Here is a 16,767-nt window from a genome sequence, read left to right on the forward strand (position 1 = left end):
GTAAAGATGTGTGTTCCATTATGTAAAGATGTGTTGCATTTGATTCATCTTGCCTGCCTAAGGTACTTGATTGGTCTGAAAAAGAGTTAAACAGCCAATACCTAGGCAAAGAAAGGATAGGCAGGGTTGGCAGGCAGAAAGAATAAGTAGGAGAAGAAATATAGGTCTGAAAAGAACAAGAGAAGAAAAGATGAGAGAACAAAGGAGAAAGAGAGAGAGATGCCAGCAGACACAGATTAGGACATACAGAAGGAAAGGTAAAACGTACCGAAGCAATATGTAGATAAAGAGAAATAGGTTAATTTAAGTTAAAGAAAAAAGCTAGCAAGAAACTAGCATAAGCTAAGGCTGAGCATTCATAACTAATAATAAGTCCCTGTGTCATGATTTGGGAGCTGGTTGGTGGCTCAAAAGAAAGTCTGGTATATTTGGCATTCCAAGGTGGGGCCCAAATTTTCACATAGGGCCTGAGATGGATGAAGGGAAAAAAAGCCAGTACAATGAGTAGAAATAACAAGCTAAGTAAAAACACTTGCTATAGCACAGGCACTAGCCAAATCCAGGCAAAGAACCCAGCAGGGGCTTAGCATTTTAAGATTTTACTCATGCAGACAGAAAAGACTAGAGATCCACAATAAAGACAGATTCAGATGGAAAAACCTCCAACCAGGTAATTATGTGTTTAAAACTGTGCATAGGCTTAAGAAAGAAAATAAAATGAGTATAAACAGTCACAGAAAAAGCAAATAGTTGGTAAATAATAAAAAATTAAACCACATAGAGATGGGAAATATACAGGGAGTCTGGATCCTGTATGTTGTTGTGTTAATTTTGAATTTTTAAAGGCTGATAAGTGAATGACATCTGCTGAGAGATGTAGGATTTTAAGAGAGACTGCTAAACTCAACCAGCCTAGACACTTTAGAAATGTGTCAACTTTGCAACAGAAGTTAGAAAATATATTGCATTGGGAGAGATGTTATACAGGAAACAAAAGGCTTTGGATTCATTCAAGGTTGATAGAGATCAGATTTGATCAGGGGAGACCCCTTGAAAATCCTGTCTATGGAGATAAATAAATAAATCTAGAAAAACTACAAGACAGTATTTTACCTGCTCAAACATAAAACAAAAAATCATCTTTGGCTGGCTTGTGTACAATGCACAGTCTATACTTGTGTTAATGCAAATATGTATGTTACCTTTGAAATTTTGTGAGCTTTTAAAGCAAAAGGACCAGACACCAAAGAAAATGGGTGGCTCATGTGATTCAGCCTCTTACAGTGCATCTGTTGTAGTTTCCTCAGAGTTCTGCATCCAAAACAGCTTGAAGGATGTTGGGTAAGGTGATCCAGCCTCACAGACTATTCTATCCAGGACTATAGATAAGCCTTGTGCTTTTTCACTACACAGAGAATGTACAACAAATGTTATAACTAGTTTTCCCAGGACTTAATCGTTATCTCAATTTTGTCAAGTTCCCTAAAGATGTCATAATTCACAGACAACAGGCAGTAGGCTAGAGAACATGATGCCCACATTCCCAACAGGTGAGGTGGGTGTTTTTGGTCATTCAGTGGGTTATGGATGTTTGTCATCATTTAGGGGGAATATAAGAATATAGGATAAAAAGACAAATATTAACTTCAAATATTTCATTGGTGTGGATTTTAGTATATTGATACAAATTTAAAGTTATTTTTGTTATACTGAATGTATGTTTCTACTCTTGTTTCGGATATTGTTTTTATGTAGCTCATTTAAAAATGTAATATATAATTAAGAAATGCAGGTTAGTAGTTAGTCATCTATAACAATCAAACTTGTAGTCATTTTAGGTATGTTTTCAACATTAAATATGTAAATTTAGATAGATGGATGGTCTTCAAACACTTCAAAGATCTATAGAATATGACATTTAAGATGTTTAACAACCTGAGGCTTTTCATGACAGTGTGACACATTTGTCCCTGACAGCACAAATTTGCTTCAAAAAAGATGATGGGCATCAAAGAAACTCCATATGGTATTTGGTTTCATTGTGGCAAAGTTATCCACTGGGAAAAGAAGCTGCTCTTGCTTTGACTGCTGACAGTATGCTATAAAGACTGGACATGCTGGACACAAAGGAAAAGATTGACAAGCTTTACCAAGATAAGACAAGATAGTCCTTCAAAATTCCTGCCTCATGTACATGCCAGACATCCTGCAGGACACACAAGAAAGTGACTGCTGAACTTTGCCAAGACTAGGCAGGGCAGTCTTTCAAAATTCCTTCTTCATAATAAATCTTCCTCATATTCTTGGCCTGTAGGCTGAAGATGGATGCCCCAAGATTGCAGAGAAACCTTGGGTGACTGTCCAGACATCCAGACATCTCTGTTGTTTTTGGAAGTGGCTTGAACTGTGCCTCCTGTTTTCTCAGGTAATATTATATCCTTCTGGGGTCTTTAATGAAGTTGAATACTAGATAGTTATAGTTGTCTTTAGTTATGATAGAAGGTAAATTAGATACCAAACTTTGGACTCATCAAGATGGACTAGATAAGGGAGGATTTTCTCTGAATTTACCAAGTGCAAATGGACTGAATACTATAAATATAATTCTTACTTAATAATTGTTCTTATTGTATATAGTTTTACTATGTTAAAGTTAAAACTTTTCCTTTCTATTTAGACTAAAAGGAGAAAATGTGGGATATTTAACTAGAAAAGATGTGTTATATTCATTTATGCTGCAGAATATTACTTTAACTGTGTAAAGGTATGTTATAATTGTTTATGCTGCATTTGTTTAATGATGGAAGGATGTGTGTTTACTTATGTAAATATGTGTTGCATTTGTTTCACCTTGCCTGCCTCAGGCACCTAATTGGTCTAATAAAGAGATGAATGGCCAATATCTAGGCAGAGAATGGATAGGTGGAGCTGGCAGACAGAATAAGTAGGAGAAATCTAGGCTCAAGAGAGAAGAAGGAGAAGAGAACTAGGAGAAAGAGAGGGACACGCTCAGGGCCAGAAGCCAGGCAGCTGTCAGCCAGCCAGAAATAGAGACAGCAGGAAATGTAAGACATACAGAAAGAAAGGTTTAAAACCTTGGAAGCAAAAGGTAGATAAAGAGAAACAAGTTAATTGATGTTAAAGGAGCTAGCCAGAAATGAGCCTAAGCTAGGCTGAACATTCCTAAATAATAAGTCTCCCTGTCATGATTTGGGAGCTGGTTGGTGGCTTTAAAGAAAAAAGCTTGGTACAAAACCCTTTATCCATACATTTTTTACATGGAGGCACTATACCTTGCCTGGGTAGCACAATAGAACCAACCCCATTGGTGGAGGTGTGGGTGAGCCAGCTCTGAAACTGTGAGCATGGGACAGTTGTCATGTGGCAGCATGGGCAAGGGAGAGATGTCCCCCCAATCAATGCCTGAGGAAGGTGGAAAAGCTGGCTCTGAGGTCATAAGAGCAGGAGGGCTGTCCATGCCCCTCACCAGCTGCAGCACTCAGGAGAGTAGCCCCTTTATCTCTCCTGGGCAATACAGTAGAGCTGGTCCTGAAGGTTTAGGTGTGGGAGAACCAACCCTGAAGATGTAAAAGCTGGAGAACTGAACCCACCCCTTGCTCATTGCTGCACAGCGTCAACTAGCCAGCACAATGCTGGAGGGTTCACCATGGTGGTGAAGTCAGGGGACAGCTAGCAGGCTGACCAACCCTGCAACTGCCAATAACCAGGGTTATATGTTGGTCCACCCCAACAACCACCCGTCTGTGATCTACTGGATCATGGCAGGGCAGGATTTGGTCCTTAGGACTGAGGACTGCAGGGACTCCATGAGACAGGGCAGCAATGAGATGTCCATGAAGAGTCCCAGTGAGGGTCCAGTATCAAAGTTTTTTTTTTAAAATCATAATTTTCTTTAGAAAATTTGGTTTTCTATTTCACAAGTTCCCTTGGAATTTTAAGTTTGGATTTATCTGTTTTGTTTTGTTAATTTTCTTTCCCAAGAATATGTAGAACTGTAAACCCATATATAATCTTTGTAGATAATACAAGTCTTTGTTTCATGAACTTTCTCTTTCTTTTTTAAAAAAATATTTTTATTTTATAATTAATTTAATTTTACATATTAGCCACAGATTCCCCCATCCTCCCTCCTCCCATTCCTCAGCCTTCCCCCCCCCAATCCAACCCCCATTCCCACCTCCTCCAAGGCAGGGTCTCCCCTGGGGAGTCAGCCCAGCCTGGTAGATTCAGTTGAGGCAGGTCCAGTCCCCTCCTCCCTACACCAAGGCTGAGCAAAGTGTCTCAGCATAGACCCTAGTGCCTGAGCTGACCTACTCTGGTGATTGGATGGCCGAACACCCTAACTGTCATGATCTCTCATCCAGTGACTGATGGAAACAGATGCAGAGACCCATGACCAAGCCCCAGGTGGAGCTCCAGGAGTCCAATCGGTGAGAGAGAGAGAAGGGATTATATGAGCAAAAGATATGGAGACCATGATTGGAAAAGTCACCGGGACAAATAGCCAAACTAGTGGAAACACATGAACTGTGAACCAATAACTGAGGAGCCCCCATGAAACTGGACCAGAGCCTCTGGATAGGTGAGACAGTTGATTAACTTGAACCATTTAGGAAGTCCCCAGACAGTGGAACTGGGACCTGTCCTTTTGCGTGAGCTGACTTTTTGGAATCTTCTCTTTCTTAAGATTTATTTTCATTTTTAATTATGTGTATGTATATATGACTATTGGTGGTGTTTTCATTTGTTGTGGATACCTTCAAACGCTAGAAGGCATCAGATTATTTGGAGCTAGAGTTCTGAGTGGTTATGGACTGCCTAAAATGAGTGCTGGGAACAAGACTCAGATCCTCTGCAAGAACAGTATAGGGTATTAACCACAGAGAAATCTCTCCAGCGCCCTTGAATCTTCTCTTAATCAGAAGGTTTTTCTGTTGTGTTTAAAAACTTAATTAAATTTGTTCTTTGATAATTTCATGTATGTATGTAAATGCATTCCTGTTGCTCTTACCCTGATCATCTCCTATCTCCCTCCATCCCCTGCCAACCACCCTTTTCCTCATAAATCCATTCTACAAATTCATGTACTTTGTTTTGTCTTGTCTTGTGACTCACTGGGTATCCAGTGTTTTCTGTGTGACTACAAGTTTCAAACTGTCTGTTGGAGCCTTGTGGCTTCACTGATAGGTTATTCTGTTGTTTCAAATAATCTTAAATATAGATTATTTTGACCCATTTCATGGCAATGCATATGCCTTAACATAGATTTCCTAGACTGCACTCTGTGTAATCCTTTTGTTCATTAACAAATTATATTTATACTGACAGTGAAAGGAATACGTTGTTATTTTGGGAAACTGAAATATTTTATCAATAGATAATAAGCAGATACAATATAAAAATAGTGGTAAATTAATATCTATCTTAGCTTCATTATTCATTCTTCTAAGAATAGTATTATAAATTTACACAAAAATAGTCATATCACTGATTTATAACATAGATTCTGCACATATTTTAAGACACAAGTATTATATTATATTGTTACAAGACACATAATGATAATGATGGGCACAGTATAATAAAGGCCAGGTCCAATTGAATATAAATGATAAGTAAATGTCAGTAAACTGCTGGGTGGTGGTGGTGCACGCCTTTAACCACAGCATTTGCAAGGTAGATGCAGGCTGATCTCTTTGACTTTGAGGCCAGCTTGGTCTACAGGACAAGTTCCAGGACAGCTAGAACTGCTACACTGAGAGACCCTGTCTCAAAAACAAAAGTCAGTAATCTGTATCATAACAATAGGAGATGAATAATATACTATCTTTGATTTAAAATGAAAAACTAAACTTTTAATAGAATAAGTAATTTGCTTCTCCCTTCACAGATAATATGAGGTAATGCACTGATTAAAATCTGGAATGATAGTTTACAAAATATCAATTTTTATAACTTGTTATTACAGCCTTCTGATAATAATTAAATGGATGAAAAATTTATTTTACTGGTTTTCTTTTTTTTTTTTTTTTGTTTTTTGTTTTTCAAGACAGGGTTTCTCTGTGTAGCTTTGCGCCTTTCCTGGAACTCACTTTGGAGACCAGGCTGGCCTTGAACTCACAGAGATCCGCCTGCCTCTGCCTCCCGAGTGCTGGGATTAAAGGCATATGCCACCACCACCCGGCTTTTACTGGTTTTCTTCTGTCAACTATTTGTAGTGTTTTGAAGTTTTCAGTGTTGTGCATATGAGCAACTGTGATTATGCCTTTAAGACAAATTCCTACTAATGTAATAAATAAACTAAGACTGTGAGGCAAACTACACTACATAAATTAGCTTTTTTTCAAAACACTTATATTTCAGTTTTACTATAAAGATTTATTTTCATATATTATTTTAATATTTAAATGTTATATATATATTATCTGTATTTAGACAGATCAACATTCATAACTTCCTCATCTCAATTACTAAAGAAACATATATATGTATGTGTACATATATATTATGCATTATGTATTCACAAATAACTTCCTTATATTTACACTGTATACTTTATTCATTTAAATTTTGTTGACTGTAGCCATTTTCAATTTCCAATTCGTACACCTTTCCTCCTTAAAATAGTGAATTTATATTTTTGACTAATTTAAAAAATAAACTCCTTTATTTAATTATAATTGAATGACATACATGTTAAAGGCCATTCACTTTACCCAAAGCTTAAACAAAAGAACAGGCAGATCACCTCCTAGTATAAAAAAAGCAGTCCCTTGCAGCTGATTGTAAATATGTAATTAAAATTCAGGTCAACAGAAGATAGTGAAAATGTTAAGTAAAAAAGTCTCAGGGCTCTCCACTTGGGACCCAGACCTGGAATGTGACCTTCAGATCCATTTAAAAAACTGAAATTTGTTAGTCACCTTAACATCCAAATTTCAATTGCTTTTAGCATATATTTCTTGTGGATATCTGAGTTGGCTGTTGTGGCTCTACACAGAGTACACAGCAGGTTCAACAATGACTCAAACATCTATAATTCTGAAAGTCAAGATGAAGTTGTAACACTCTTCTAAAGATGAATGATGGAAGAAAAAAAGGAGTAAATGGCAATGCAAGATCCTTATTAAAGCAAATACTGACAATTGGCATTTCCACACTGGTTTGGTCAAAGAGGATGGAATGGAAAATACTCTTTGCTTCATTTCTGAGGGATACTTTTATATCACATGAAAGAAATTTAACCTGAAAGGAGAATAAGTTAAAAGCTATTCAATATGCCACACTCAGATTATAATCTCTTCTTATACATATACTGAGGATACTATGAAGCACTTGATTTTTCTATAAGAATTCTTTTCTCAGTTCAGCTAGAAGGGTTTCTATTCTCTTTAGAGAAACTCTAACGTTTTCCCAGGACATTTCTTGACACATGTGCAAATTTTTGGTGAAGCAGCAGAAAGAAGATAAATGACCACCTAACACTACAGCCAACATGTTCATCATCTTCTACTTGGCAAAAGAGTATGCCATCTCACTATTTCTGGGAGTCTTATCTGTGTGATGCAATCATAAACAAACAAGTGGATCACAGTGGAACAATAGTGTAACACAGCGGAATCTGGCAAAATATTATAGATCTTTAGAAAATGGGAATAGATACATTTTGAGCCTTTGGAAGTGATCAGAAAGACTACTTAAAATGTATATTTGGATATGCATGTAGGTATTTTTACATATAGCCCATCTTCTGAGTAGTGAGAAATCTAACTGGTTTTCCAGAGAAATTGTTTTAACTAGTATTATAAAAATCCTTAGATGAAAGAAACATGTGAGATAACAAAATGTGAATAAAAGAGAAAACTAACAAAAGTCATGGAATGGAAATAGCATCAAGTTGGTTCAGATTGAGAAATATGATTTGGTAGTTATTGTTTTCTGTATTCACTTTAGAATGAGTGGTTTTCTGTTCCAAGTGTTATGATTTTTTTCTTTAATCAACCCTATTATTTATGTAGTGTTAAAATTTTCTCTTTTATTCATTGTTTACCAATTTAAACTAAACATAATATTATTTCCTATCAAAATCGTATGAGATTCAAATAAATATATCTTGAGAAGCAATAAGAAATGTATTTTCAAATGATACTCTGGGGAAGACATCCTTTTCTCAGTCACAAAATCTGTGTTCCTAGAAGCATATGGGAAAAAACAATGTTTAATTCAGTAATAAAATCAATGTCATGACCAAGTATGACTTTCTAGAAACTGATTCTATAATAGCAATTACCCACATGATCTTTTACTTTTATCTTTAATGTATCTGATACAACCATACATAATTTAAGCCTATTGGAGTAAACAATCTCATTTAAGAGAACTAAATTCAGTATGTACCTATTTTTGAAATACTGATGTATTATAGAAAATGACAATTTTATTTCTTCATATTATTTAAAGATAGGCAAGTCAACAGAGATCTAAGGGCTATGAATTGTGTTAACTATCAGCTAACAGAAAATAGGAGAAAAACATATTGTTCCTTAGAAATTAATTATAATAGGATGATCAAAGGACAAATAAAAAATGTTGCTGAAAGAGATGTGACGGAAAAAATAGAGATTTATTACATCTAGAATCTAAGAGCTGGGGTAGCAAATGGGGTGAAGAACCAATGAGCTAGAACTCATCCACATTAACTGTATTGTAACTACCATAAAAATACAAATTGATTAAAAGAACAGAATCCAAGCTGGAGACAAGGCTCATCAGTTGAGAGAATTTATTCTTTCAAGGCAACAGGTTCCACATGGTTGTTTATGATGAACAAACTGCATTTCCACTAGCTCTGGTTTCCCTCTCCTCACCTCCATGGGTACTTCATGTTTGTGGTGAATATAAACATTAGGCATATATTTATTTCTACGTGAAATAAAAAATAAATCTTAAAAAGGTGCAGCACAGGCAGGACATAGTGGCACATACCTTTAATTTTAGCACGCCGGATGCAGAGGCAGAGGCAGGAAGATCTCTGTGAGTTGTAGGCCAACCTGGTCAGCATAAGTTTCAGGCCACACAGCGCTGCATAGTGATACCCTATCTCAGGGAAGAAAAAGAAGAAAGAAAGAAAGAAAGAAAGAGAGAGAGAGAGAGAGAGAGAGAGAGAGAGAGAGAGAGAGAGAGAGAGAGAGAGAGAGAGAGGAAGGAGGGAGGGAGGGAGGGAGGAAAAAAATAAAAAGTGCAGAATGTAGAGAGTAATTCTGAAGCACAATCACATACATATTAGCTGCAAAAAAATCAACTTTACTTTATGGCTATAAAGAAAAATGATGAAATGTTTTTATTACTGGGCTTGCATGCTAGGCAAGAACACCTCCATTGAACTACTTTTGAAATCTTTTCTAAATTTGATAAAGAATCTTGCTATGTTACTTTTTAAATTCATTGTGAAGTCTGGACAGATCTGAAAATTGTGATCTTTCTGCCTCAGCCTAATGAGTAACTGAGATTATGGGTCTGCACTACCAGGCCCAGGAGCTTTTTGGTTCTTATAAATTGAAAGTAGAGATTAATTTTGTTATAGTAGAATTACTGCCAACCAATACATGTTCCAGAGTCCACGGGTTCACACATACAGACTAATGCAGAGAATAGGTGACCATGGGGATGTCAGTCCCAACTGGTACAGCTGTAATGCAACCTAAATTTGTTAATCTTTATGCCAGTGACTCTTAGATGAGATGAGTACAATCTAAATTTCTTGAAATTTAATTATGATAGTAAACCTAATATTTCAAACTTAATATAAAACAATACTGGTCATCTTGTAACCTACTTCTCAGGCTTTTTTTCTGCTTTAGTTAACTAAGTGTATATACTCAATTTTTCTGGTTTAAAAAAGTCTGATGCCATCCTTGACTCTTTAGCTCACATCTCACACTTACTCTGTAAGCAAATCCTGTAGACTCATCCTTCAAATTATGGTTTTACCCTCTTCACTTCTGTGATAAACCACCACCACCTAGTGGCTAGTTATCTATAATAATCTAACTGCTGCCCTGTTTTTTTTTTTCTCCCCTTCAGTCTACTGTAAAGAAGGCCATCTCAATGATTCTTTAAGAAATTGGGTCAGATAATGGTACCCTTGCTCTCAACATCTGTAATGGCATGTGGGCTCCCTCTGAGGGAGTCTTTTTCTACTAGTTAATGGCACACATAACAATTATTCTCTGACTCACTCTGCTCTCTGCCAGAAGTGCTTCCTCTTTTTTTCCCTGTCAGTATATTTTATTCTTAATTCAGGGCCTTGCACTGTATGCCTGGAATAAGCTTCTAGCTATCTTTATGGCTTTTTTTTCATTTTCTAGAAACTTCAAGTCTAATGTCTTCTCCATGACATTTTTCCTCTAGAAACCTAATTGTGATGGTTAATCTTGATTGTTAAGTTGATTGAATCTGGAATCAACTAGGACTCAACTGGCCCAATTTTTGAGGGTATTTAATGGAAGGACTAAGGAGGGTGGACCCTCCATCACAGAGAGCAGCACTTTCTGCATTCAGCTCATATATAAGGAGGCCTTAGAGAACACAGTGCTGCTTTGGTCTGCTCACCCTTTTCCTTGTTGATGAATACATCTGTTCTGTTGGTGCTGTTACTATTGTTGTCCTTCACTGACATAGAAGCCAACTACTCCAATGTTCTAGTAAGGACTGAAGAACAGTGACTACGCAGGGATACTACAGGCCGTCAGCACCAGATTGGTACTGTTGAGGTATCTAGCCTAGTGAACAGAGCAACTAGCTACTGGATTCTCAGACTTTCCCTCAGTATAGTGTAAGCCAATCAAATAAATCCCCATTTAAAAACATATTCACTCTATCAGTTATGTCTTTCATGGGCATCTTTACTATTAAATTCATTTAATTTTTCTGCCCCTTACACTTCCAGCACCCACCAATTCAACATATTTTTTCTATTTATTCATTTTTATATGTCTGTTCTACTTGAATTAAATGCTAAAGTATAGCTGTGAATTTAGTTGATTATTTCACATGTCATTATTTTGTATACAGTTGTATGAAATAGTGTGCTCTTACGTGAAGTTGTAGCATAGACTATATTGAAGTAATATTAGGATTTTCTGTGTATTGTTTATTTTTACTATAGTTATTACATTCACTAGTCATGCATTATATTTTCTAAAATCAGCAATATGTTTAAGAAGTTATATTGAGTTAAATCTACCAAATAGTATATTTGATATGGCTACACAAGATTCCAAATGAACAAAAAACTTATTTCCAAAGTAAGTTATGACAGAGATTAAGTAAATATTTTGAAAAAAATTATCCTATAATCTTTCATTTGAGTTATGAATGAATGCTGTCATTTTATATATAAATCAAATTTTGACTTTCCTTGTTTAAAAATTTTTATCTTGTTTAAAGAAGTTATTCCTAGTTCAAGATCCTAATAGTTGTCTTTTTAACATTTTAATTTTCTTTAAAAAGTAATTCTTTCAGAATTCTGCTTTTATGAATAATAGAATACATAGAACCACATCAATATATTTTATTTTCTGCAAGGTAATATCAGATTGGCTCATCTTTTAACTGAACATATATTTTTCTACTGATGACTTAAATCAGTATTTTTGTCAAACACCAAACCTCTATAAACACATGTATCAAGATTATTGCCTCTCAATTATATGCTATTCATCTATTTTCCTTTCTCATGCTAAACTGATGCATTGATTTCTCTGGACATGTTATTCAACTCAATTACCATAGTTCCTGAGATATAATGAAAAGATAGAATATACTAAACAGATGCTTTTCAGAAGTTTGTAATTAATGTTGTTTAATGCTCAATGAGTGTAAAGAAAGGTCAATTGGTGCCTCATAACTAATCAAGTGTTTATATACTTTTCAAGAGACTAGCCATTACAGATGCAAGATGTGTTCCTCTGAGCTGTTCAGTCCCTTCAGTGTGTACTTAGAATGACAAGCTGAAAGCATCTGTAACTTCATTAGCTTCCCACCTATTTTCAATCGTTATCAAGTAGCAGAGCCAAGAGAAAATCAATTGGTTTCCTTTTCCTATCCAACAGGGAAAGGCAGTTGGGGAAACAATCACCAGTATCCATTTGAGATCAGCATTTTATGGCAACACACGACTTCTAAACTGACTTGTCTTTGAATTACCTGAAAAATGTAGGCAACTTTAGATTTGAGAGAATCTAAATTTATTTAATAAATCTAAGCTTTGTTTAATTTTTTGGCAGCACAGATATTAATGTGCATAAAAAGAATTATTTAAATATTATATAAAATATCATTATATCAGAAATCATTGTATCTTTATAATATGTGTTATAGTTAATGTATATACATACAAGCTCATTCCTAATAATGGACAATGGCATTACATTAATTAATTCTCTATTTTCTCAGTTATTCCACCCCCTTCTTTGAAAATCAAAAATTTGTTCCATTGCAGATTGATCAATATTTTCAAAAATATAATTACATTTTCTTTATACAACTTTGAATTTGTAGTACTTAACAAGTCTTCTTTTTCTATCAGTATGCTCTATTAAAACCATAACATGTACAATGCATTAATTGTATCTTATGTTTCCACAAAACTTTAAATATTTATCTTATACTTTTGAATATAACTTTTTTTTCAAATGAGGAATAGGTATTTAGTCAGTTACTAAAACAATGTTTTATAAAGAATCAAGATTTGGATGAGAATTTAAGAGAATATTTTGTATTGATTCCTTTTATTCTATAGCGTCATCATTTGAATATGAAATGTCCCTCCAGTTTCATGTGTTGGAACATGTGAGCTAGAGCTACCCACATTGTTTTGGAAAGTTGGAGAACCTGTGGGCCAAAAGACATGTTATTCAGAGGCAAATCACTGCGGGAGGAACTTGGAAGTGATATCTACATTTCTGGCGCCAGACTGAGTGGATTCCTCCTAACAATTAAAGTTTTTATTCCTCCTGTTTCTAAAGCAGCTATCTTAACTTTATCTGGGTCCTCAACAGAGAGGCTAGGACTAAAGAAATACAATAAACATTTCATTTGTTTAGTAGTAATTCCAACATTAAAATGTTATGTGGAAAGAAAGGCTTCATTGTTGGTTTGATATCTTTCCTAATCTATAATTTTCAGCTTTCTGTTTTTTCTCTAATGCAATTATTTGGTATGTGTGTGTGGTGGGGGGACAATCTGGAACTTTGCATTCAATGCAAGTGTCCTACTGCTGAGCTATATCCCTAGCTCTTCCTCACAATTCCTCAATGTTTTGGCTTGTATGTTATAATAAAGAAATAAGCCTATTAAAATCATTGTTTTCATCATTATCTTGAGTAGCCTTATTATCTTCAATAGAGTATGATATGCAACAAAGAAATATAACCTCAAATTAGGCAATATTTAACTCTTAAGTATAAGTAAAATGAATGTTCAAGAAGTAGTACATGTTTTATGCGGCAATTTGAAAGGAAAACCATGTATTTTATTATTAGAAGTCTTTTTCAGCTCTACAAACTGTGAGAAGGTTAAAAATGTAGTGTAGGGCCCCATACCCATTAGGATGACTGTTAGAAGAAAATGAAAATGAATGGAATATTAGGCAAACAGAACCATCTTTCTTATCACAGGGTAATAACAGCATCTACAACAATAACAAGAACAACAATAATAGATTGAAAACATCTTTCTTTTATATCATCTATCATCCCCAGTAAAAAAATGTAAAAATAGTGTTAAAAAATTGGCAGTGGTGGTACATGCCTTTAATCTCAGCACTGGGGAGGCAGAGGCAGGCAGATCTCTGTGAGTTCAAGGCCAGCCTGGTCTACAGAGTGAGTTCTAGAATAGTTACAGCTACAGAGAGAAAACCTGTCTCAAAAAATGAAACAAAAACAAACAAAACAAAACAAAGTACACACACATACACACACACACACACACATACACACACAGACACGCACAGTAGCCAGGGAATAACTATTACTCATTCTGCTATATCTATATTATGTACCCTATATAACCCTCTCAAGCATGAATCCTTTATTCCCTCAATCAGGTATATAAACAATGGAAGCCTGTTGTTAAAGAGAATACAAGAGCACCTATTGACAGGCAGCTCCCAGTGTACTCTGAAGAATCATTTCTCAGAACAAATAAATACCAAAGCTTTCAAAATGATTTTTCTAAACTGGATGTGACCTTTTCTCTTCCAACAGAAGAATATTTTTCCATACAGAAAATATTCTCATCAGTAGGATATGTTATTAGGTTATAAAAGCAGTTGGCTTGAAAAGACAGAAAATAAAATCTATCTAATTGTTGCAATCATTTATCTTGTATCTTGAGAGTTTCATTATATTAACTAGTCCAATGTATTTATCTCAGTCTTTGTAACTTTCCATGGGTCATAATCAGATTAATTGGCTTTCTTGGCTGAGATTCAGCAGTCAAAAGTCATGTCATAGCTTTTCCAACTTTTATTGAACTTACAAGTAGGGGTGTAAAGTGTTCTGAGCAAAACTCAACTCTTAATGCAAAGATGACAATTTGATTGGCTTGGGATAACAGGAACAAATAATAACTGTCATGTAGATGAAAGACTACTCAGAACCTATTTGACTTTAATGCATGCTTAAAGGAAAAGTGAAAGGATCTATAGATGACAAGTTCCAAAATCAATGAAGCATACACCCAATTTTGTAAAAGAAATAGGAAAGAACCCAAATGACTCAATGGACAAAAGAGAAATACTATAATGTGTAGATGAAAATTTATTTGCTATTCATTTACCTTCTATTCCAAAGAGCAGTCTGTAGTATGGTGATGTATAACAGAAAAAAATGCAAAGCCTCCCCGCCCCCCGACCCCCCTCAGCTGAATAGGCTGCGTTCTTTTGGAACTCACTGCAGAACAGGGTTCTGGTGACTCTAGCTGCATTTGCTCATCAGTCCTTTCACTTACCCACCACTGTACTTGGCAGATCCACTCCCTCCTGTGCCAGGAACGTGCTAAGACTGGCACCATGCGCTACCCATACCCAGCACCGACCCTGGAGCAGAAGAAGGAGCTGGCTGACATCGCTCATAGAATTGTGGCTCCAGGCAAGGGCATCCTGGCTGCATATGAGTCTATCAGAAGCATTGCCAAGTGACTGCAGTCCATGGGCACTGAGAGCACCGAAGAGAACAGACACTTCTATCAGCTGCTGCTGACTGGTGATGACCATGTGAATCTCTGCATTTTGGGGTGGTGATCCTCTTCCACAAAACACTGTTCCTTCACCCAAGTTATCAAGTCCAAGGGTAGTGTTGTGGGCATTAAGGTAGATAAAGGCATGGTGCCCCTGGCAGGAACCAATGGCGAGACCACCACCCAAGGGCTGGATGGGCTGTCTAAAAACTGTGCCCAGTGTATGAAGGATGGATCTGACTTTGCTAAGTGGTGTTGTGTGCTAAAGATTGGGAAACATACTCCCTCAGCCCTTGCTATCATAGAAAATGCCAGTGTTCTGGCCCGTTATGCCAGCATCTGCCAGCAGAATGGCATTGTACCCATTGTGGAGCCTGAAATCTTCCCTGATGGAGACCATGACTTAAAGCACTGTCAGTATGTAACTGAGAAGGTACTGGCTGCTGTCTACAAGGCTCTGAGTGACCACCATGTCTATCTGGAAGACACATTGCTGAAGCTCAACATGGTTACCCCAGGCCATGCCTGTACCCAGAAATTTTCCAATGAGGAGATTGCCATGACAACTGTCGCAGCACTTCGTGGCACAGTGCCCCCTGCTGTCCCTGGGATCACTCTGAAGGCTGCCCAGGTGGAGTACATTAAGCGAGCCATTGCCAACAGCCTCGCTTGTCAATGAAAGTATACCCCAAGTGGTTAGTCTGGAGCAGGAACCAGTGAATCTCTCTTCATCTCTAACCATGCCTACTAAGCAAAGGTGATCTAAGGCTGCCCCATTGACATTCCAGGGTCTGCCTACCCTCTTGATATTGAAGAGGGGGCCTTCAGGCTCTTTCCCATCACTCTTATGCTGCCCTCATGACTGTGTGTGGTGTTGTCTATGGGGAAAAGGAAAATGCAAAGCCTTTTGGTTGGAAGTTTTCCTGTACCCTGCCCTGTCCACAGCTGCTCAGGCCCAAATAAACACAGAGAGGCTTACATTAATTACAAGAGGCCATTAGCTCAGGCTTATTATTGACTAACTCTTATACTTAAATTAACCCATAATTCTTATCTATGTTTAGCCACGTGGCTTGGTACCTTTAATCAGTTCTGCCTTGTCATCTTGCTTCCTCTGTGTTTGACTGGCATCTCCTGACTCAGCCCTCCTCTTCCCATAATTCTCCTGTCTGCTTGCCCTGCCTATACATCCTACCTGGCTACTGGCCAACCAGGGTTTTATTTATCAAACAATCAGAGCAACACACATTCACAGCATACAGAATGACATTCCACAGCACTTCCTCTTTTCTGTCTAATCAAAAAGGAAAGTTTTAACTTTAACATAGTAAAATTACATATAATAGACCAGTTATCAAGCAAGAATTACAGTTACAATATCTAGTCTATTTGTATTTTGTAAAATTTAAAGAAAAAAATTATCTTTTATCCTATATTTATAAGTCTAAAGTTTCATACCTAATTTATCTTTTATCATAACCAAGGAAAATTATAACTATCTAGTCT

General features: G+C 36.4%; 1 pseudogene; it reads left to right on the plus strand.

The window, feature by feature from the left end:
- The first annotated feature begins 15,091 nt into the window (after nt 1–15,091).
- On the plus strand, nt 15,092–16,012 carry LOC131899379 (fructose-bisphosphate aldolase A-like; annotated as a pseudogene).
- The last annotated feature ends 755 nt before the right edge of the window (nt 16,013–16,767 follow it).

Source organism: Peromyscus eremicus, chromosome X, assembly GCF_949786415.1.
Source record: "Peromyscus eremicus chromosome X, PerEre_H2_v1, whole genome shotgun sequence".
Lineage (NCBI taxonomy): Eukaryota > Metazoa > Chordata > Mammalia > Rodentia > Cricetidae > Peromyscus > Peromyscus eremicus.